This window comes from Temnothorax nylanderi, unplaced genomic scaffold (assembly GCF_030848795.1).
Source record: "Temnothorax nylanderi isolate EJ_2023f unplaced genomic scaffold, tnyl_v1.0 TNYL_tig0134_pilon, whole genome shotgun sequence".
NCBI classification, from domain to species: Eukaryota; Metazoa; Arthropoda; class Insecta; order Hymenoptera; family Formicidae; genus Temnothorax; species Temnothorax nylanderi.
In genome coordinates, this window is record NW_027249196.1 from 175,478 (window position 1) to 200,334 (window position 24,857).

Consider the following 24,857-nt stretch of genomic DNA (forward strand, 5'->3'; position numbering starts at 1 on the left):
GCATCATCGAATTAGCCTGGACCTGCCGGTCAACCGTGCAGATAGTTCTAGCGATAAGAATCGAATTTCGTATACACGCCATTCTCAAATGGCCGACCTGGTGCACCGGTGCATCGATAAGAGTCAAATTCTGCGTGAACAAATCCCCGGTGTCGTGCCCCACGCTTATCGATCATTACGGCTAAATGGCTAATTGTTTGTTAAATGCGAGACTTACTATACACCGCGGTATCTCATTCGCACGCGGTTTGGCTCGATATCACGCTTTCTAGCCGCTTTTGTGCCCACAAAACAACGATCTTTATCGTCGCATTACCGCGCTGCCGCTCGCTTTCGGTATTTACATGCATCAACACACACACGTGTTACTGGGTTAATGCAAAATTTATGATTTAAAAAATGTACGCCAGTACAATTTAGCCATTGCAGTTTAGTCGAGCTAGTTTATTCGAGAATCAACCGTTCGACCGCGTCTCCACCGTTAAAACACAACGTTTAGACCTCTAGGAACACGAGAAGGCTTTCCTTGGTGAGATTTTTCACGAGGAAGAACAATGGTCGTTTATCACGCGTAATCTTCCACTCCTGCGAATTAAAAGCGAATCAACCCCATGCCGCCCTTTGCCGCCCGCCGAATGCAAATCAGCCGAATTTCACCTGGAGGCAAGATAAAGCCTGAATAAAGCCCGGTGCAATAACGATCGCGTCTAACGCAGGGAACACTGCAAAACATATCCACTCTAAATTCCGCGAAACTATAACGGAAAAAATGGACATTTTTTCCACTTTATGTAAGTATGAAATTAAGCGGAATTATATGTACAGGACCTTGTCCTATGATAATATATCCGTTATAAATAAAACGGAATAATATATCCGTTATAAATAAAACGGAAATTTAGAAAGGACTCCGCACAAAACCATGAGAAAAGGCCTTTCGGTTAAATTGTCTAAAACTCGTAAATAAAAAAGGGCATAAATAAGAAAAATTTTGGCGCAAACCAGAGGTCGATATGTTGACCCGTTCGGGAGTTATTTAGGGTAAATAATTAGCTTTTTCGAACTTTGACCCTAAATAACTCCCGAACGGGTCAACATCTCGACCTTTTGTTTGCGCTAAAATTCTTATTTTATGCCCTCTTTTATTTAGAAGTTTGAGACAATTTGACCGAAAGGCCTTTTCCCGTGGTTTTGTGTGGTGTCCTTTTAGATTCTTTTCCGGATATGAAGAAGAACATATTACCTGAAAGACAATATTTTATTGTACTCACATATACTTATTACATATATGTATATAAAACATTATATTATGTGATTAGAAAATTTATATATAAAGTATGAATAAGCAAGTAGAAACTAAAAAATAATCTTTATCCATATATAGTTATACATATAATATATACCTATAAAAGAAAAGGAAGGATGAGCTCAAAAATCCAAAAACAAAACTACAAATATAAACATAATAATAGAAAAAACTCTGCATTACAATTTATGAAACACACATGGATAGAATTTCTTTAGCTCGCTTGCCCAAAAATTGATTATTATTACCCAGGCACAAAGATTCAATTAAACCAAGCAATTGGCTAAAAGATGATGGATAACTCAGATCTTTTATGTAGTAAACAGCTAATCCCAGAGCGACTGCCTCTTCCGCAGATGCAACATAAATCGTCAGTTGATCAATCTCATTGATTACAAGCCAGGCTGTAGTATCATTGTAATATACTTTTGGTCCAGGAAAAGGTGTAATTAGATCTTCAAATGCTGGAACTTTCTGCACAAATTACACAAAACAAAAATTAGAGGTAATATATATTTTTGAGCATATAATAAAGCAACAAAAATAGTTATAACAATTTATTATATAAGATTTTACCTGTTCGAGAAAAAAGTCCTTTACTCTTGGTAAACTTGGTAAACTAAATATCTTTGTAGTTGTCCTCTACTACATTGCTTGCAGATTGCACAGTCTGTTGAGAATCTTGCTCTTGATTGTTGACTTCATTAAATGCTGGGCCAGTCAAGTTTTCTATCGCCACTACTGCAACTGTATGAACCAGTACAATTTTATTCATTTCTGTTCGCAATATAATAATGTAATATACGCAATATAATATACGAGATCTATATGTAATATACATTTAACTCTTTAACTACTGGTATATATTAATAAAACTGGCTGTCCAAACGCAAAAAAATATAGTATAGTCTCTTATTGACGACAGCCGTGTTTCGCGAAATTTTCGTTCCGTCGTCTATTGACGACAGCCGTATTTAAAGGGTTAAAGATGATAATGTATAATAAATGATTTACTTTTGTAATAAAAACTTACCTTCATGCGTACAAGCTTCTTCGCTCGTTTCACGTTCATGTAAAGGCGAATACAAAAAAACACACATTTGTGTTATTATCCGCGGGCGTCGTGTCGCGAGTAATCCAGGGTAATCGGTGAAATCCGTCTCGATGACGACGTCGGGCGTCTCGCGACGTCCGCCGCCGCCGCCGCCGCCGCCGCCGCCGCCGCCGCCGACGACGACGACGACGACGACGACGACGACGACGACGACGACGACGACGACGACGACGGCGGCGGCGGCGGCGACGACAACGGCGACGACGAGGTCAATGACGATGGCACAGTGATCGTCGAGACGGTCGTCGGCGACGAGGACGACAGAGTAGAACAACGATGCAACGGGAAGAGTCAAATTCTGCGTGAACAAATCCCCGGTGTCGTGCCCCACGCTTATCGATCATTACGGCTAAATGGCTAATTGTTTGTTAAATGCGAGACTTACTATACACCGCGGTATCTCATTCGCACGCGGTTTGGCTCGATATCACGCTTTCTAGCCGCTTTTGTGCCCACAAAACAACGATCTTTATCGTCGCATTACCGCGCTGCCGCTCGCTTTCGGTATTTACATGCATCAACACACACACGTGTTACTGGGTTAATGCAAAATTTATGATTTAAAAAATGTACGCCAGTACAATTTAGCCATTGCAGTTTAGTCGAGCTAGTTTATTCGAGAATCAACCGTTCGACCGCGTCTCCACCGTTAAAACACAACGTTTAGACCTCTAGGAACACGAGAAGGCTTTCCTTGGTGAGATTTTTCACGAGGAAGAACAATGGTCGTTTATCACGCGTAATCTTCCACTCCTGCGAATTAAAAGCGAATCAACCCCATGCCGCCCTTTGCCGCCCGCCGAATGCAAATCAGCCGAATTTCACCTGGAGGCAAGATAAAGCCTGAATAAAGCCCGGTGCAATAACGATCGCGTCTAACGCAGGGAACGACGAGACGAGAAAGGTGTGTAAAATGTTTGATCGGGGAGACTTGTATTTCTGACGAAACTAGGCCCCGAGAGTTTGCCCCACAATGGCAATCGATGGCGGTGGAAACGCAAGGCAGAAAATTGCATCGCGGTACGCGGGCCACGTCGTTCCCTCGCTCCTCGTAGATACCACGGGAAAGTTGAAAAATTCCCGAAAGCGAATGTCAGTTAAACTAACGAACGAACCCGGGGCTAAAAACAGAGCGTGAAAAATAGTCACGAAAATGACATGCCGCGCGCGCGCGCGCGGCGCGCGACGTTGTAATTTTAGCAAATATTAATCCGCAGACATCACTTTTCGCGCGGTAATTATAACTTCGGCGAAATTCCCGTCGAACTGCACGTAAGTATCCATAGAGAATAATTTGTGTATCCATTGATATAATTATAGCTTCTATTACACTTTCCGAAATCTAATACTTGCACAAATGAGTGCGATATTAACTTCGACAACAACAAAGTTCGTTCTCTTTTGATCCTCTTATCCGAAAACTAATTTCCCCCTTTGAAACGCAGCGTTGCCTAAACACATTTCGCCTTTGACCTTTCGCCTTTCGGCCACCCCTTTTCACGATGTTCCAGTTCTGTATACACAGACTGCGACGATTACCATTTTCAAACGTTTAGTCGCTTTTGCGCTCTCCCTCGTCCGCCGACCCAATTTCGCTCTGACGAATTTCTTTGCCTTTTCTTTTCTCTCTTCCGTTTAATTAAGCTACGGGAATTAAGCAGTAGAAAGTCCCCATTTGTTATTCATTTTAACCGGGAACCTGCGCCTGCCTCGGCGTGGCACTGCAAAAACTGTCTGACAGTCGGGAGCTAATTCCATTTTACCTATTGCTGGTAGTTTTACGCAATATAAAACAAATACGATTGCCTTTACGAAAATAAATTAATTAAGGTATATCCTAATAAAAACATTTAATTAAAATATATATCTCAATAAAAAGCATTTAAACGTTAAACGCGATATTTGTTAAGAAGCTTAAACGCATTATATAATTTTATCGAGGTATTTGTCGAAAAACTTCGATAAATAACTGCCTATTATTATGTCGAGGCTTGCAAGAGAAACTTTAATAAATTACTGCCCATTATTATGTCAAAGCTTAAAAGATTTACCAATCTATTTTTACGCACACAGCAGAAAATAGATATCGTCGTCAATGATTCAATTCAATTAGCTATGTTTCTACATGCACGCATAAGTTTATTTCTGCAATATGTAATGAATCGTGCTATTTAAGAATTATGAATTATGTTAATTTCTGGTACTTTTTAATTAACAGTGAAACATTATGATGCAATATAGATATACGTAAATATACTCGTATACGTGCGCACATAAAATGTGAAAGAGTATTATTGCATCAGCAAAAGCTTTATACGATTGTTAATCCTTAACGATTGGATGTCGTATCGCAAATTATACGCACGTACTATATCGGAATTAATCCTCTTTGTGCGTATGAGCGCCGGTCGGGGCGATGGCGGGGAATTGTGCCCACGTCGTCGAAAACTTCGACAAATCTCCGGGATCGAAAACAGCACAAAAGGCAAAGCCCGTAATTAACGCGTTACAGTCATGCACTTTCGGCATTAATCGCATCGGCGAATTGGATTTACGAGTCGCGAGAGCGATTTTCGACATTCACCTGTCGACCGCGTTTCATCGGTTGTATTTCCGTGCCCCGCTCGCATATATACCGTGGCCTGCCTAATGTTCGCGCTTGACACATAATCACGTCTTGCGCCGCGAGTTATCGACGTTAACGACCCGTAAGGCCCAGCCTAGCGTACTTGTTAATCGCGCGGCTTTCGAGGCAACGCCAACGTCGGGATTCAGATTAACGTGCCTCGCGGTAAACTTGATCAGCGTCACTCGTGACGACGAGTTCCGGCCGGCACGTTTGCTCGGCAGATATTTGATCTCCGCACGGAATCGAGTCCGGTCGCGCCGGCGGCGGTACAAGCCACGATCCGCTTCCCTCGTCGGTGCATTGGATGGCGAACTAATAAACGCGACATCGATACCCGGGTGCTGTATGCACATACCTATGTATACGTAGGCATTGCCACGCACAAATGAGCGAACTCCCGAAACTTCCCGGAGCGATGTAGTTTTCGCCAATAGCGTCACGATGACACTCATCCGCGAAACATATACGTACCCATATAAGTAGAGTGTGTAGACCCACAGCGTGTCGTAACGTAATTGCGTGTCGTATGCACCTGCGATCGAAAAGTCAAAATTATAGAAATTTCCAGGATTCGCGCTGCCCTACGATCGCGATTGACAAAGGATACTTCGTAGGATCTTCGGAAGAGGCTATCGAGCGTAGAATTTGTAATTTTCTGCTTCCCTCGGTCGAATGTAATCTTTCTGATATTTTGGGAAACGATATGTATTCGCTGACGAAGCCTCGAGGTACATTTGCGAAAGTGGTCGCAATATGAGACCAATATGTGTTCGGGTAGGATCGAAAAACGAATACGATAGAAACGAATATTCGGTAATCTCGCTGCGGATTTGGCAGATTTGGATAATACCTAGAATGAACCTGTTGAGTTTTTAATTTGTTTAACTTGTGACTACATTTCTAGATTTGTTTAACTTATGACTACACACATTTCCAGATATATTTTAATTACAAAAAAGACATATGCGCACACATACACACAAGCACAAGTCTCTTTATCTTCTCTTTAAAGTGTTTCTAAAAAACTGTGCAAAAGATACGATACTTTTAAAACGATTAGAACTCAAATAAATATGGATTTCATTTTCGGTTTAGAACTCGCACATTTGCCGACACAAGATTCCATGACATTCACCTTGTATAATAGCAAACAGACATTAATTGGTATCATCGTCGCGTTGTCGCGTTAAGAAGCGAGCCGGATCCGCTCCCGGTAACTTGGACTTAGGCGGTCCGAAACCGTCGGAAATCCGTTTTCAGTCTCAGAGCGAAACCGCACTGTTCTCCAAGACGCCGCCACCGGGCGAACCTGGGATACGGTCTGGTGATTACGACTTTACGCGAGTTCCTAGCACCCTGTAAACACTTAAGCTTCTCGCTACAGCCAGCAGCCGCAAACTTGCGTCTTGAATAAATATGACTGCGTCTTACGTATCCTATATAAGTGCGATTCCCCTTGAGGGAGAATAGCCCAAACTTGACCGCGCACTCGTTACTTTTTAGTGCGGCAACACACAATGGCAATGGCATAATTATTTCCAGGACGCACCATTGTAAGCGCCGCGGGGAATGCCTGCAGGATGCATCGTTACGACAATAAGAAAGCAGATTTCTGCAGTGTTTTCGAATACTATGCATCATGGTAATTATTTTCTAACATAAAATAACTTAATTTTTTTAATTAAAACAGCGCTATAAGAAACACATGCCAATAAAATAAACAAAGAAAAAGCTAGTCTTTAACAGTTGTGGATTTTTATGGAATAACGACGACAAACGATGATATAATTACATCGAAGAAAAGATAAGGGAAATACGCGCTTGAAAAAACGCATCGCGATTGCAGCCACGTATAAAGAGCTTGCGATCATTGATGCGGACATCCAATGGGGAACGATTCCACTTTGTGTGTCCGCCACTTGTTTCTATTCCCGATAATATTAACGGGCCCGTTTTTCTCGCTCGCCATTCATTCTACTCGCGGGCTTTATCACTCGCATTTTACTCGTGCTTTATTATGGCGACTATCGCGCACGCGATATCGTAACGTCCGAGCGTCGATTCGCGCCCGGTGACGAGTGTGTGCATCGATTCGTCGATTTGAAAGCAACCGATTTATTGTCCTCTGCACTGACCCGTGCATTAGAGCCCAGTTCCATTGGACGAATCCGAGGCTTTTCGCGCCCGTTCGGCGTCAAAGCCATTCCCAACTCTGTTCAGCCGCATTGTTAACTAACGATGTGCGCTTTATGCGTACTGGAAACAATGTAAACACGTTATACCACTCGTCGGAGCGGACAAATGGACATGTCCCCTTTCTGCCCGGCGATCGGTTCGAGCGTCCAGTCACGTAAAAACACGTCACGTTAGATTCCAGTCGCGATTTTATGTTTCGCGCGTCCGCGTGGTTTAAGATCGATCCATATTATATCTGATGCTGACAATTTATATGCCAAGACCGGCGGCTGCATATCCACCGCAATATAATCAAATATACATATTTTACATAATTGATGTCAGTTTATGCTTTCACATCGATGCAGTTCGTATACTTCGAATGAGAAATAATTATACCTCTTCGTAACGATCTTATCGCTATCCGCAAAATATCAGGAATCGAACGAACTATTACGATAATTTCAAATCGGGACAGGCACATATATTGGCCTTATCGGAGAGGAATAATTTCGCCGAGAGAATTGTCGCCCTCAATATCCCCTCCGTCTGCGAGGTTTCCGTCTCCGAGATTCGAGTTATCAGCCCTTTCGTCGCAGACGTTGATAGACGTTGGGTGGAGCACGCTGTTATCGTTATCGCGACAAATCGCTAGTCGTCCGATCACGCCGTCGCTGCCTATCCTGCCGGCACCGCGCGGCGCCGACACCATTTTTCCCGGTACGGCGGCGGATATTTCCCTTCATTTTTTCGCGAGGGGCAATCCGGCATCATCGTTTGCGGCAACGGGTGGCTGACGTCGCCTGGGGGAGTTAGTCCTGTGACTTGAGAGTGGCTCCCGAGAAAGAGAAAGAGAGAAGTGCGCGCGATCTTCGCGAAAGCACTAGACTTAAGTCGCGCAGTACACTTTTCTCCCTCTACCTCCTAGCCGAGCGTCTTATCTTACTTCGCTTGAGCGAAGCAAAACACGAAGAAGAGGATATGCCTTCGGTACACACGAGTACCTACGCGTTGCTCTGGTGTACCAGACTGCGAGAGAGAGAGAGAGAGAGAGAGAGAGAGAGAGAGAGAGAGAGAGAGAGAGAGAGAGAGAGAGAGAGAGAGAGAGAGAGAGAGAGAGAGAAAGATAAAAAGAGTGGAGTTGGAAAAAGGGAGGGAGGGAAGCGGAGGGAAGCTGTTTTGCAAGAGATGACAAAGTGTGGATAGAAAGGAGTACATACAAGATGTAAGGGGCCACTTAAAAATCGATATCCGCGCGCTACACCGTACCATCTCGGCTTGACATTTATAGCAATGCAGCTTACGATAAATACTTTATTTGAGGCAATATCTCTGCGATCGCATCGCAGTAGAAGAGTATTGTTAGTCCGATCTCACGCAAGAGATAAATGTTTAAAAGCCGACGGTGTGTAGATAAAACATAATTTTCAACTGCGAAATAGTGGTAACTGCGAGGCGTTTTCTTTTAAGGAAATATTCCTCTTTATATTTATATATTTCTAACAAAATATGATTTCTGTATTAATTATATGTAATACATCTAGTTTGTAATAATTGTAATTATTAATTATTATATTGCTAGAAATTGGTATTTTATTAGTTTTCGATTTCGAACATTGACGTAGATATTTTTTCTTATAAAATCAGAATAAATAATCACTTGAAAAATATCGACACGACAAACTCACGCACAGATAAAATACGCAACGTTAGATACACATATGGCCGAATACCGGATGCTTTGTTGTTAGATAAATAAAAACTGATTTTTTACATATTAAAAAAAACTGGCGGTTTACTCTCGTTGAATCCACGTACGTTATTTATCCATTCACTGGTAACAAATCTCCTTCGGGCGGATATTTATCACGGCGATACAAAAATATGATTGGTCCAAGTAAACAGTAAATGTAATATTTCATTTCAGATTTTCCGTAATTCTGTCAGCAATGTTTACAAATTATTATTTTTAAATATGCCGTATTTTTCTTGTTTAATATTGTTTCTAATAAGTAATTAGAAAAAATGTCTCTTGAAAAATCTGAGTTTTCCAACGTTGCTTATTTTCCTTTGCCTCGAGCTAAAAGAAAACGACAAAAATATCTTTCATACACATTCACGCGCGTCCCAACAAAGTTTATATATTGAAGGAAAGACGAAGAAGATAAAATGACAGATACGTTTTTCAGTTATTTACTTAATTAAAATTAAAGTTAGCAAAATGTTACGGTCTGATGAATGTATTATTGAAGGTATAAACTGTATAAATAATATTTTTATATTAGATTAAACGAAAAATACAAGATGACGCAATCGCGATATCTTGCTTATAAAGTAAACAGGATTATACCCATATTCGTATAACCAAGACACAATGCGGTCAAAAGATAGTCATCGTGCATGCTGAGGGAGAATAGCTATAGCTCCCGCGGTTGAATGAAATGCGGATGGTTGAAGAACGGAATACAAGAAGCTACTTAAGTATAGCGGTTGTGTTCTGTATCGCCGACGCTTCATAAATACAGAAGACCGCATTTACATCCCGTCACCGATGACGCCGAGAATGGCATTGAAAGAAACGAAAGGCACGTCTGGCGGACAAGGCCGAAAACGACAAATTGCGGACTGCGGAGGCAGTGCGTTTCGCGATAGGAGTATCGTATTGCGGAAGAATACACGCGTTTTCTCTCGGACAATCTTACGTCAACGTGGCGTGAAAAAGCAAACGCCGTGGAAATACCATGCAGCGTGTATATACATACGGGAATACTACATATAACGCGAGGGAGATATAAGACGCGACAGAGGGAAGCGATGTTCCTTGTAAGAGGACAACGTGTAGACGACGAGGATTTGCTTGAGATTTATGATTACTGGCAGCGCTTGCACACGGAAATGTAAAGTGCGAGGGTAAATACAAAACGCGAGTGTAGAGCTGTATAAATAAATATCAGGTAGAAAAAAGTCATCTCCGGGATGGTGAACTGCATATAAAATATAAAAATGTGCAAACACACACGAAACGTAAATATCCATCGCTGTCGATAAAGTACATATTTAACTACATACACGCGTAGAACATCCGCTCGCTATCGCATTATTATTCTCTAACTACTATATTTAGTATCAAGATGAGGATGTACATTGGACGAGCTCTCGTTGATATTTCCGGTAACGAAAAAAATATCTGAATTTGTTCGCCAATTAAAAAAAATAACACAGCAGTAATGGAATATCCAACGGAATATGTATCATTTATACAATATGGTTCGTTGAGTAAATGCGACGCGTGATCGATATGATACAAATGTCCAACAGCGTGCTCGGTGTCACGTATGTATACGGCCCGTTAAACATGAAACGCGAGCAGGACGACCGAAATTCGTAGTCAGTGGAAAATATCCGACGATGACGGGGTACCACTCGTAAAAGCGCGTATCTCACGAAGCGACGCGCGTATTTCACTTCAACAAAACACACACGCGGAGAAAGGACGTATTTCGGGACAGCGGCCGCAACTCGGGAGGGAAGGTGGTAGCACGACGGATGCTGAAAGTGTTAAGACGCTGTTGGGGAAGACTCGCGTCTCTGGTACGAGGACAAAGTGTGGATGAAAGAAGCGTGGAATACAAAGTCCTACTTAAAGCACGCAACCTACCCCCCGACCGCAATGCGCGCGGTCCTTTGAGATTTACTTCGCACGTCTAGCTTGGAAGATTTACCTTTTAGAACTTACCTCGGCGCTCGCACTTAGGGATTCCCGTGTCCTGTGGCGTGATTTAATCGGCGAGCATTAGCATAGTCTCCCTAGATGAACCGAGGTAGAGCAATGTAATATCAGCACAACGATCTTGTGTAAAAGAATTTCACATATCGTGTCAGTTAAACGCGCGCCGAGACTGTAGAAGTACAGATCGGAGAGATCTGCACTGAAAACTGACGTTTGTAAAATCTCAGAATTGTTATTACCGGTAGCTCTGAACTTTTTTCGGTGATAAATATGTGTCGCTGCTTATAATCAAAAGGACTTTGATTATAAGCCGAAAGACTTTGCAATGGTAAATATATTCGGGACGGCAAACGAGCAAAGCGAGATCCTTAAAACGAAAAGGTCTTAGCTTTTTCTTCCCGAGGCAGCCTTTGATGTTCCACTCTTGAAATTCGAGACCTGCGGGTCCGTAGGTTTACGAGAAATTAGCTTGGCGGTTGCAGGCAGCTTAAGAGGACGGTAAATTATAATTCCAAAGGTGGTAATCAGCTTTCATATCTTAGATACATTTCACCCGAGAAGAGCATTCATATATGCATTTATCGCAGATCCACTCATTTCCAACTCGTTTTGCCTGCGAGAGTATCATTTTACACAATTTTTTAGATTCGTCGATTTTTCCCGAAGTAATCTCTAGACCACATATCCTTCATGAAAAATGTATAGACTTACTTTCGTTTAATTCGCATCGCACTAATTATTATAATTGCATTAAAATAAATGGCCAATTCTTTTAAAACTGTAATCTTATATTCAATACACTAATAAATTTAGTAATCGACATTGAATGTAAAACAAATTGTAATTATAATTAAATATTATTGATATGGAAAAATAAAAAAATTGAAAAATAGAAAGGGGAAGAGAGACATCGCGTTCCTCTATATGTTTCCACGTTCAATTTATCGTATATAAGAGATTATCTTACGTATAACCGATTATTTAAATATATATACATACATTTATATTTAATAATCTCTCTGAACAGATTATTATAATTTAGACGATCGTGTGATCAAGCATTTTTATCTGTGACACGATAAATACGTATTAGCGGATATTAAATTATTTCAACAAATTCAATTTATCTTACGTATTAACGGATATAATCACATAAAGGTTTATCCTAAATAAATATAACTCAATTTTCAGAGTATATATATACTATAGGGGAAATACCTAAATCCATTCCCACTCCTTTAGAGATACAGTATATTTGTAATCCTATTGAATTCGTCCAAATTTAAACACATTTTTAATAAAATTTAAGCAGTATTTTCAAATCGGATTTAAACATTTCAAAGGTAACTATTTATCCTTTTATTCTTATGGATACAATAAACATTTTTTTAGTAATTTGTTTGTAAGTTAAATACAGACCGAATCTGCCGAATATTTAGTTACATTAGTTAAATTGGAAAAACGCGTTTTCGAAATGTTAGATATTTTTATACAATAGCAAATACGGTGGTGATACATAATATAGATATATGTAATAAAAATCGAAATATGATCTCGTATTACGCGCGCACACATATGCACACATAGAGCTTTTCACTAATTAAATCTTTATTTTAAAAAAATCTCTTTACGTTACCTATTTTAAATAAAAATATAAAATTTACTGGAAAAAAAATACTATATTATAACTGTATGGAAAAAAAATCCAAGCGTTGCGCGTTGAAAGGGTATTTTAATTAAATTAAAGTTTTAATTGAAAGGTTAAATTGACAAAGCCGGTTTCTGCTCATATCGCTTATTATCAAATAAAACATTCGCTTAGGAGTTGTAAAATGGGAGTATGCGGCTCATTTAATTCAGCCCGGAGCGGCGTCATTTCCTTCGGCGGTGAATTTCACCCCGATGACGCGGACCATCAAAAATTATGGTCGTCCTATATTACGATACGACCAGAGCGGTAGGCACGAGCGAGCCTACTGTCGCCGACCTTAATTAATTTGCGTTTTTCCTCGTGATATGCGAATTTCCGGGCGCGAAATCTCGGGGTAAATCACGTAGGCGGCCCGTGGACGGCCCACCGGAATTTGAGGAAATTCCGTCACGTCGACTTAATATAATCACGTTCGAGTGACGCTCTCGAGAATCGAGATGTCAGTTGCTACGGCTCACGGGTGAGGAAGGCGAGGATTGGCGTTACGATGGGAAAACTGGGATGTCCGTGGAGAGTGCATCCAACTTAGCTCGCTCGCCCCTCCCGGCGCGGCGACCCTGGCACCATCTCGTCCTCGATCAATGCCCCGCCACCGAAAGGGCGATATTATCGAGATTCTACGAGTCCAATTGTCGACCCCTTTCCATTTCCTTCGATACGGAGGTTATCGACACCCTGTCAACCGTTTCGAGCTCTCTCGCCATGCAGGATGGCCCACTTACGGAGTCGATTCCCGATGGACAATAACACGACCTTTAATGGAGGTGCGGGAAAGACGCCAACGGGCGATACCCAGGCGCTATCGCGGCTGCGGTTTCGCGAGTAATTACGTTGTGCATGTGCGAAGGCACGGTGCCGGAGAGCCTTTCAGCAAGTGCATCGGAAATTTGGCGGATTCGCCGCTTATCGGCGGCTGCCTTCGGCGGTTGTAGATTCGTTACCAAACTGTACGATCCTCCGATATTAATTAATATGGTTAAGGTTAATTGGAACGAAGTGCACGATGAAACGCAGATTTATTTTTTTTTTTTCTTTCCCGAGAATCCTCTGCCGCGGAACATATCTCCGCAATTGAGTTTTTTGCATTTAAATTTGCAAATTGGCAAAAGCGAGATTCGTATTATTTTCAACTTTATAGGGATAAAGTACAACGAGAATAAATATTTCGAAATTTGTAGAATTATCGTGCGCGTTTCTCCTCACAACGCTGTATTCTTTACAATTATTCCACTGCGTTATCATGAAATGTGACCAACATGGTGCGCCGCAGGCCAGTCCGTTTGTCAACGCATAAACGAAATTTTTAATTCGTGCGGTAAACCAAGTAAAAATGAACTCGACTAGCTTCAGACTGCTCTATCTGTATTGTGACAGATATTTCACTTTGTTTGTTTGCAGGCCGCGGCCTTTCGTTTGATCATAGTTAACTCCGAAATAAATAGAGCATTGCATTCAGCAATTTCATAGTAAATTACACTAATTTCGCGCATAAAAGCGAATCGAGAAAAATGCACATTACAGCTTTAACAATCTCGCGCGAGAGATTATTAAAAAGCTGCAAGTATGAAAGATGAAAGATTAATCTATTAATTATAATAAACTTACTAATAAACGTATGTGAGAGGTTCTTTTTTTCTCCAAAAATATCTTTTATTCGCGTTGATGCTAAATGTTCATTTCGAGAATGTAATAAATGTCATTATACGTATAATACCTTCATTCAATATCATTAATGAATATTGTTGATTGCTTTTGCTCCATCGCTCTCTCGGAAAATATTACTGCATGATCTGTGTATAGGCGAGCGCCGCTCCTTCACATTGCGGATACGTGTTTTGCGAAATGCAGCCCGCGGCGCTTTTATATGAACCTATGAATCCTATTGTTGAGTTTCCGTATGTATACTCGCAAGACCATGCTGTATTCTCGTACGATGAATTATTCTTTCGGTATCCCGTGCGTATGTGCGTGTGTGTACGTCAAAAATAAACAACTATACTTACCAATCTGGCAAACGTTAACGAGCAAAAAATTTTTTTTATCGCACAGAATCGTGATGAAAAAGGTTGCAGCACAGGAATAAAGAGATTAATTCATTCATTTATTTAATAACCGACTGTGTGAAAATAGAAAGGCATATACACATGAGAATTAAAAATATTGAATATCACATTGCAAAAGATTCATGTTTCACGGCGATACGAAGCAAATTTGCTGAAATATCAAATCTAAATTATGCTTTTATTTCGCGCGTCAGCACTCTCAAAATTTCGAAATATTATTTCTCTCTCCTGCTTTAACAATATTCTCGAATTATGCAATTATTATTTTTATTTTATCTCCTTTTCCAAGAATACGATTAGGTCCTACCTTTACATTGTCTACAACGATTTCACAAGAAACCAGATAACACGAAATCGAAATTAAATTTCTCGTTCTGACTGTACAGTCTTTCCACGACCTTCGATCTTCTATCGCAATCATCCACCTTATGTCACGAGTAATACGCGGCTTGTTTGTATCCACGTGAAGTTTCATTCGACGCATCCCAACTGTAAAGCGCTAGATGCGCAAAAATGCCTCCCAAGATAACCCGCGATATCGAATTTCATCGATCAAATCGCGAGAGAAGATATAGATCGTGTGATAGAAAATGTGCGATATAGAAAAGGATAATACATATTTTCCGTTTCATTTATATTATCCTAAAATATATAAGCTCATTCACGAAATATTATCTTTATTTCTCTCGTGTTTCTATTACCCTGGGTTTTTTTTTCTTATATCTTGGCAAGAAATTCTACAGAAATCGTAGTGCACTCATCCACGGCACGTCTACATAAAATTACGCCATTCGACAAATTTTATTTTTCCTATTTAACAGGATTGAAATATAAAATCCTTTAGGTTTGTTGGCAACGCAGCCATGGCTTGAATTGCATTGTGCATAAGCACTAACTTCCATATTTCAAGCAAATGTCCTTGCAACATTTTATTGTTTCTTCGCACGAACTATTTTATGTTGCGCTATATCTTTCTGCGAGAAAAGATACAGATTTTCTGACTTTATGAGCTAGAATAGAACGTTCCAACCATAAATTATATCCTAGTAGCACTGATTTCTTGAGAAAAGATATCAGTTTTTTAGAAAATTATGTAAATAGAACCGCGACGAGAATTTAACTAAAGTAATTAAAACCTCGAATTTTCGGTTATTTGAGAGCCGTTGATACACTAAGTTACTAATTATAGAAAACGGCAAAAATTTATTATTTTTATCATTGCCGTGACGCAAGCGATATAAGGAAACGTGTGTAATAAAAACACAAATAATTAATTTTAACTCAACTATAAATTTCAATAAATCGTTAATTCCTTGAGCGTTTGAAGATATTTGAATCTGTGGAAGATATCAATTTTCACGAACGTCGTTTCTTCGCCTTTAATACCTTAAATGCACGAGCTCGTGTACGTGCTGGCGTTTACACCCTCTTAATACTTACAGCATATATACGTGCCGATGGTACGTACGTGAACGCGTTGCGTAATACAGTCCATATGATTCAATGAAAAAAAAATTTTAAGAATTCGCAGACTTCTTTGATTCAAATAATATGCTCGTTTATACCTCGTTTTTTTTCGCAACGTAGCTCACGCTATTTATCCTCCTTTCAGTTTGTATTGTCGCACTTAACGAAAAATGGAAAAATCTCCTCAGTATCTCCTTCGCGGTTTTTTTCCTTTTTTCAGCGTGAAGTTAATGCGCTTCGGAACTTTCACATTTTAAGCTGACAATTTTTGAAATGTGCCGAGTGGAAGTTTAGATCAATACTTTTGCAGTAATGAAAAATAAGATCTCTCTGGAGAGGTATCAAACTTTTTTCACGCCGCTGTACAGTGGACAGGAAAATGAAATAGGACGGGCTATAAAACGAGAAAAACGCTTTATGGTACATCTCGTAGTATCTTTTCCCAGCGATATTTTTCCTCATTTGATATTGGCGATGACAAATACTTTTCTACCAGCTGAATACGCGTACTGCTTATATATGAGGCAGCAACATTTTTGTCATTTCAACCTGTAGTTTCTTGATACGTCTATAATTTGTATTAAAATTATAAAAGTTGTCGTTTAGATTCTTTCTTATCTTTTTTTATATATTTGCATATACATACAGTAAAGTCCAAAAATTTTCTATCCAAGAGTATAAAAAGGTGATAAAATAAAACTATTTTTATTTTTCAATATATAATTTATCCTTTATTTTAATATATTTTTTAGAACAATAAATTAATTTTTATACACTACTAAAAATTCTGAATTTTTATCTTTAAAATGATTTAACACTACAAAGATTACTTCTTTGTATAGAAAAATTAATTCGTTGTTTTAAAAAATGTACTGAGATAGAGGGTGATTGAAAAATAAAAACAGTTGTTTTATTTTATATTCTTGGACTGGAAAACTGTTTTGGACGTATTACATTTATTATATTATATGTTTCAAATTTCAAACGTTTAAATATATCGTTTTCTTGCATATTATACTCACATGGATGTTACCTATATTTTCTGTGAGCGATGTGAAGCATGTTTTACTTAAATTTCATCACGGCATGTTGAAACTTGAAATAGATTGGCGTCATTTTACGTTGCAGATATAAAATCGGCTCGTGCGAGATAAGCAGCAACAGTCTGATTTACTCGTCGCAGAAAACTGATCCCGCGATTTTCTTGGACTTTATGCAATCTTTTCCTTTCTCTCTCTCCCTCTCTCATAGCTTTCTTTTAGCATCGGCAATAACACGTCCGCTACCTATATTCGCGCAGGGAAATTTCGTTTGTTGAAAAATTTTATTTCCCGTTGTTCGATGCGATCGAAATGCAAACTCCCGTCGCCGTTTCTGGCACCGCATCGGTACTTCCGGTTCGCTCAGCGAGATACGTTATGCACATGCATACAGATTCTTTCCCCGCGATATAGATTTACGGTAACATTGAGAAAGAATGAAGGAGCATTCAGACGACGAACTTGGTGCTGCAGTCCCTCGCTTTTTTATCCCTGAATTTCTCGCGTGCCTTCACGCTCCCCAATCCGCCCTTTATGTTTGTCCGGATCGCTTTTGCACTCATTTCTTCACATTATATCGACGGAAGAATCCCATAATTCTTCACATTACAACGAAGTAAGGATACATCATAACGACCAAAAAGATCCGCATTGCTTATGAGAGTTTAACTATAACTAAATTAGATCTCTAAACGGAGAAAATTGACAAACTTACATTTGTTTCAAACACAGAATTAAAAATAATTTAATCGTCAATTAAATTATTTAAGAACGATTAAATAACAACTGAAGATATATTTTTCAAATATTTTTTATTTCGCATGAATTAGCATAACGTTGTTAATTTGTAATTAAATATTATAGTTGACATCAATGATGTAACTTCAATTGAACAATCGATGTTATTCGCATCGATGCAAGAATAAGACGGCGTGAGTTCGCGCTTGCATTTAAGTTTGCACAAATGCTCAAAGACAGTTACGTCGCGTTTATACTCGGGGAGCGTTTCTAGAACTTCAAGAAAATATTTTAGTATTTGCGTTTCCCCACATGGTGGGGGCGGAAAGGAGGGGGGCGGAGGGGGCAACGTACCAAGAAGGAGGTTACGGCGCATAAGCATCTCTCTTTCGATCGCGCGCACTCGCTTCGATGCTTACATTCGTCTGGAAATATATAGTTACGGCAAAGGGAACGTTTATCCACACGCAATGTGAGATTCTCCCAGGGAAACATGGATTTGCAAGTGCTACATCGTATGAGCGCGAAGAAGCTTTCTGACAGGGCCCCCTTTTTAACCTCGCTGCTCCGTCTACGCGAACACACATCTTCCGTTTCCTTCTTCGTTTGCTTTACAGAACGCTTTTCGATCGCCTTTTATTTCATTTTTCTTCCCCTTTCCTCTTTCTTTCCTTTTTTTTTTCAAGTTGCCGCAAGAGGTTTATCGATTCTACAAGGCTGAACGTAACGGAAATGTCGAGCATAAATCCTTTAAAATGCGAAATAATTTTCTTCGTATTTTCGGTAATTGTTGATAGGAACAAGTATGTTTATGTTTTGTTTGAAATTAAATAAATCAATATCTGTTACCGTATCAATTACGGGTTATTTGTTTGGCGATTTCGACTTGGGTGGTACTCGACCGCAGCAAAGCGTGGCAGATCTTATAGCAACGCGATTAAAAGTAAAGATCGATATATCGCATAGTAATATATCATGCCTTGAAGCAGCCGCAGAGAACCGTACGGAATATAATCTTCATGCCTTTCATATCAGAGGATCCTTTTCGACATGAAATACGTTCTTTCCATAAAAGTTATTGATTCACCCTCTACGCGATCGCACCCATGTAGCCATATATGGAAAAGAGATCTTGGCGAAAGGGTGCAGCGTGTCCTCGACAATGTGTGTTTAGAAAAAGCAATCGCCGAAAGTGGCGAAGCTATACGTCATTTATGCAAGAACTTGTTCGCCGACCGACCGACCGACCTCGTCGCGCGTGTTCGCGCGCTCGTCTTCCGCTCTCGATCTCGTGTCATCATTCTCGGCGTTTTATAGATACGTCTTTTGCAACGTCAGATCGATGAGTGCCTACGGTTTCTCGCATTCAAGCTATGCACATACATTTGCCACGAGGGCAATACGTACGATTCGACGAAGGATGAAGAAACGTTTCGACAAAGCTGCCAGATCCCAATCTCCTTCTCTTTCTCTCTCTTTCTCTCCCTCTATGTTCTCCCACCGCGGCCTTAGAATGTCTCGCACGCTTCCTCGCTTCGTTTATTTCCTTTACATCCGGCGCGGCTTTCGATCCGCGACTTTTACTTTGCCATGCCAAGCGGTTGTCGAAGTGTTTTGTAATCCCGGAAAAGACGTGCCCCGCGAGAAAATTGATTTTACACCCGGGCGCGCGTTCTGCCATGTTCTAAAACGCAACGCCTTCGAGCGAGCCAGTGATCCTTTTCACGCTTGTCGTATTTCTTCAAGTCTGAATCATAATATATTGATGGCAACAGTGACTAGTGATTCAATAACAATTTGGTTTTATCATACTAATAGAAAATCAATGAAAAGTTTTCACGTACAAAGGAATACAACTTAATCACCTATATAATTGTTAATAGTAAAAAATGATTAGTTTTTAGTTTTTTATTATTGATGACTGACGTAACTATGTATACCTTACAAATTGAATCTTTAAAGAGGACGAGTATTTCGTAGATTTATTAAAATTAATAAAATAAAAAGAGAGAGATTATTCTCCAAATTTTCTCTGACTCTTGAGCAAGTGATATCTAGCTTCGTAAACATTTATGAAATTGAATCTTTTTAATTACTAATATTGCCACGTAAAATGTATTAACTCACGCTAATGAAGAACGAGACCACAGGGCGTATATGCAATATTTATTATTGGTCTCATGCTGTTTGAACCGTTCAACCGTACTCTCAATTACCAGCAAATTTCACGTGGTTGCGGTACTGTAGGGTATTCGCGAGTCAGACGCTCATGGCGTAGTTAAACGGAAAATTAAATTTTTTAAAAATGTTGAGGAAAAAATTAAGAGATTTAGACATTTTAGACACGGTTAATAAAGTGTATATATTTATAGTGTACGTAAGTGTACGTATATACATATGTACATACACTTATATGTTTTATTGTATATACATATACCATATTACTAATCGAGAAACATAAAATCTTTATGTACATTTTTTAATTTTACGTGTAATATTTTATAACTCGCAATACTTTGAAGCATAAAGTGAATCACATAAGGATAGGTAGCGCGCTATAATTATTAAATTTCACATGACATTGCATATTTTACGAAATTCGTAATATGGAACTATTAAACGGCTTTTAATTTCACGTTCACGAGAATACGCGTTACGAAACTATACTTTAATTACACAGAGTATACTTTTCGAAACTTGACTATCGCAATATACCGACGATCGAAATTCGTGATAAATGCCACGCGGCGCATCATCGTGTGATGGACCGTTGAAAATTTCGGAGCTGCACACACTCCAGACCAGTCCAGGCGAGTTAAGTGTTTCCGCGCGAAAGCCCTATTTAAATCGCGATTATACGCGGCAAAAATCCCAACGCGTCCGCATAGAACGCGCATATACCAAACAGAATGAAATTTAGTTGGCCAATTACCAAGATAATAAGCTTTGAAAATTAAGCATAATAACCGGCTGGTTTGGCGCGCGAAAGGATTATTAATGCAAATGAAATCAATAAGCGGATGAACGAAAGGTTGGCCGAATTGCGCACGGTTCACCGAACACTGTGCGTTGCTGTTGCGAGAGAATTTAATCATGATACTTGTCCATGATACTTAATATTTGTTCACTAATTGCTACGCGTCATATATATCCGCAATTCATTTTCCTCACATTACTTTATTGTCTTTTATCCGTCCGCGTTTTATTATCGCTTTGTCACTTCTATTCCATTTTTCTGCATTACATTTTCTGCTTGGTCATTATCTCGCGCCGCTCGCTCGCACCTACATTTTATGGATGAGAACAAAATTTAATGTCGTTAAAAGTGTTTTCTCATTGTCACGGACCGTTGTCGTTTCCTACATACGTAGAATTTGAGCGAATTTCCTGTTTGCAATATATTTTTCTCAGCAAGAACGAGACGATATAAGACTTCGAGGGTAGTGCAAATACGGTGCCCCGTGAAAAGTTTATTTTCGAAGGTTTCCAACACGATCGGAATTCGGATCAGATCGTGGGAAGAAGTTCGTTACAGTAACGAACTAGCAAACCTTTTACCGGACCTGTGCGCGCCCGACTCCTTAATTTTGTTCTCCAAGTAAAGAAGCGTCGGGTCTGTTATTGAGCAAATCCACACCCACATACACACACACACAGACACACACACACGTATTCACATATACATACGCGCGCATCTGCAATAAACGAGCACAAACTTCTTCAAACGAGCGACTATATGAGCGTGAAAAATATACTTTATAAGTGCCAAACTTCGCTATTAGCTGGCCCTTTTCGAGTAATTTCGCAAAAGCTTTGAATATTGGTTTCGAAAAAATTGTTCATACTTCGCAAAAGTTTACGCGACAGCTTGACTAAACTTCTAAGATATAAAAATTGATATCGTGGTTGTAGCTGAAGTTTGAAGCATTCTTGGAGCAAAAATTAAAAATTTGTTCTAATCAAAAAGAATTTACGGTATAAAAAGAAATATACATATTTATATAAAGACAATAAAATTAGAACAAAACACGCGCGGATATTTCGAATTAAACGGAGCAGTTTTGAGTTTCGACTGCTAACAAACTATTTTATTCTTACAATCAGAAATCTTAAAGATTGTCCCCGCATCTGTATATTTTATCATAAGACAAGGAATCAGCGTTTTCGTGAAGATTTTATTTTATCTTTTGTTATTTGTTTATTAATTTTAAATTGGTTTTTTGTTATAATTTTATTCTTTTTATATAAATATATTTCTTTTTCTTATCCTTTTTAATTAAGGCAAATTTTTAATTTTTCTCCATGAACGCTTCAAACTTCAACTATATTATCCTGGGCCGCAAATCAAGACATCTCTATTTAACGCGATTTTTTCTAATGAAAAGATAAGCACATTATATACAATTTCATTTGCTTTGTTGAAAGAATCGAATGGTATACGTGATTTTTTATACTCTCTAAATCTGAATCAGTGACTATTCACTGATTCAGATTTAGATAGTAGGGAGACGTTTATGCTATACTTCTTTAAATGTAAGTTATGAAAGAAACAAGTTTTAATGTATGTACATGTGCAAATGGCCATTTTTTTCTGCTTTTCTACTCTTGATTGATATCGTGCTTTGAGGATGATAGATTAATATTGCGAAAAATATAAATCCACCTCATTCAAGTGTGCTATATTTATACGTTCTTCGTTCTCTTTATCTCAGGTATAAAAAGTATTTTTTCTGTATGTTGTTAAGGACTCAATGGTTTCGTTATCAACTTTTTATATCGCAAACAGAAGTACATTTAAGTTTAATTAAACATAAGAAAATAAATGCACGCGTTTGCGAAAACTTTTTGTAAATATTTCTTGTAGAAAAAATAGTAGGTCACAATAATTTAATATGTCATTTTTAAGCAGCACGGATTTTACTTCATTTACGAAAATTGATGTTTGGATCGTGTAGAGGTAGAGTGTTTGCAGAATGTTCTTCGGCTTTCACGGGAATCAACGCTGAGCTGTAAAGATTTGCATTTTAATCTTCATACCAACATTGAGAAGTTCTTCTCGTACTTCGCGAGACATTTTGAAATACAAGATCTTTGCAATAACAGAGAGAAGATTCTCGGTAAAAATGCGCTGACGTTTAAATAAACTTGATATAATACAATAAAACATGATGAAATTACGATTGAATTAAAAACATGCGGTAATTGCTTAAATTAAATTTTGATAATTTTAAATCTATCGCGCTCAATGCTTTAATATAATCTCACACTTTGTACTAGAAAGTTACAAAAGCAATTTAAAGTCTTTGTTATGAGACACATTTCTTTAAAAATAGCTATTTCATAATGTACGCGTAATAAAGTTTATCGCCCACGATTAAAATTTTTGCGGACGATAAAATTTCTCTGTATTCCAGTAGGATGGGAATTTTCTTCGAGTCGCCGACAAATTGTGATTCTGTGCTCATGAAATCCTCGAAGGCTCACTCGCTTCATGGAACTTTATAAGTCCCATCTCACGGTTCTCGCTGGCATCTGCGTAGAAATTTACGCGCGGTTTCGCCATAACGTGGATATCGACTCGTCCCCGTCCACGAGAATAAACCTTACTTTAATGGCATACTGAATCGGTTTAACGTCTCGATAGATGCCGAAAAGGATTTTACTCTCACAGGGAACGCTGCCGACGCTTTCGTCTAATGCTTTCCAAAATTTGCATTCTAATCTTTGTAAACCCCGCAGGGATTACCGCCGCCGTCTTCTTTCATCGTCCCGAGGATTTGCTTAACCTCGGCTTTCTTTGAGAGGCGATTCTCTCGTCCTACCCGCAATCGATATATAACATTTTACGGAATCTCCCCTAAAGTGCATGCTTTGTAACACTGAAAATATATTAGAAAATATATGCAGAGTATATAATTTAATATTTGAACCGAAATATGTCTTATAAGTACCTATAGAAGTTTATAAGTATATAGAATTTGTAAGTGCTTCCATTATATTAATATTTATTATAATAAATCATACACTTCTTAACAGCATCTGGGCAAGATTAATATATACATAGTAATGGCATGCATTATTGCATAATGGTATTTTATAACGATGAAAGTTTATCGTGAATCGTATATTCTATCGAATAGTAAATCAATTAATGTCTGGAGAATTAGGTAAAACTCAATATCAGTTTCGAGCGTTAATTAATCAGAAAATTACCGTAAATGCCGCCTGATATTATTAGCACCTAGAAACGTCGCATAGTTTCGGAACGCATCGCGAAAGGATAGCCGCCGGATTGGCCGCTAATCAAATACAGGATAGATGAGGGGGCGAAGGTAGAAGATTTATTGTAAGTAAATACAATTAGGAGTTACGAGTGCCTTCGAGTAACCTTTGGCCCCAGCTGACGCTAACCCAACTACAGCGAACCTGACCTAACTAAATAATCGAATTAGAGGTGCCTTCTACCGCGATGGCGCCCCTCCCTCCCTCCCACCGCTACCGAAGTCCATTCCTCGTCTTCTCCTCATCCACTTCTAACTTACATTCGACACGATCTCCGGACCACATTCGCGGGATTGGTCCTGGGATAGTAAATTGACTGTGGCTTGACGACGGACACGATTTCTCAGGTGTTGCGATAGTTGTTCGTCGACATGATCTTCGTCAGACTGGGTCTGAATAGGAAATTTGAGGGCGTCGAAAACGTAAGAGATCTTTAAGAGTATCGGCATAATGTAAACTGTTAACATCTTGTTGAACATGCATAGACAAAAAAAAATGGAAATGAGAATAAATATAAAAGAAATTATTTTTTAAATCAAAATGTGTCTTCTGTTAAGTATATATTTGATAATTGAGTTGACATATAATTTTGTATCGATTAA

The 24,857-nt window shown here is 39.1% G+C and overlaps 1 protein-coding gene and 1 long non-coding RNA gene across 7 annotated transcripts in view; one reads left to right on the forward strand and one right to left on the reverse strand.

Moving 5' to 3' along the window:
- The window catches only part of LOC139776976 (uncharacterized), a 219,396-nt gene that overhangs the window by 125,059 nt on the left and 69,480 nt on the right, over positions 1 to 24,857 (forward strand). The window lies entirely within an intron of this gene.
- LOC139776978 (uncharacterized) lies at positions 1,240 to 2,526 on the reverse strand. Its single transcript, XR_011719236.1, has 3 exons — positions 2,340 to 2,526; positions 1,883 to 2,053; positions 1,240 to 1,780 (listed from the first exon to the last, which is right to left on the reverse strand). It is a non-coding gene; the product is annotated as an uncharacterized lncRNA (long non-coding RNA).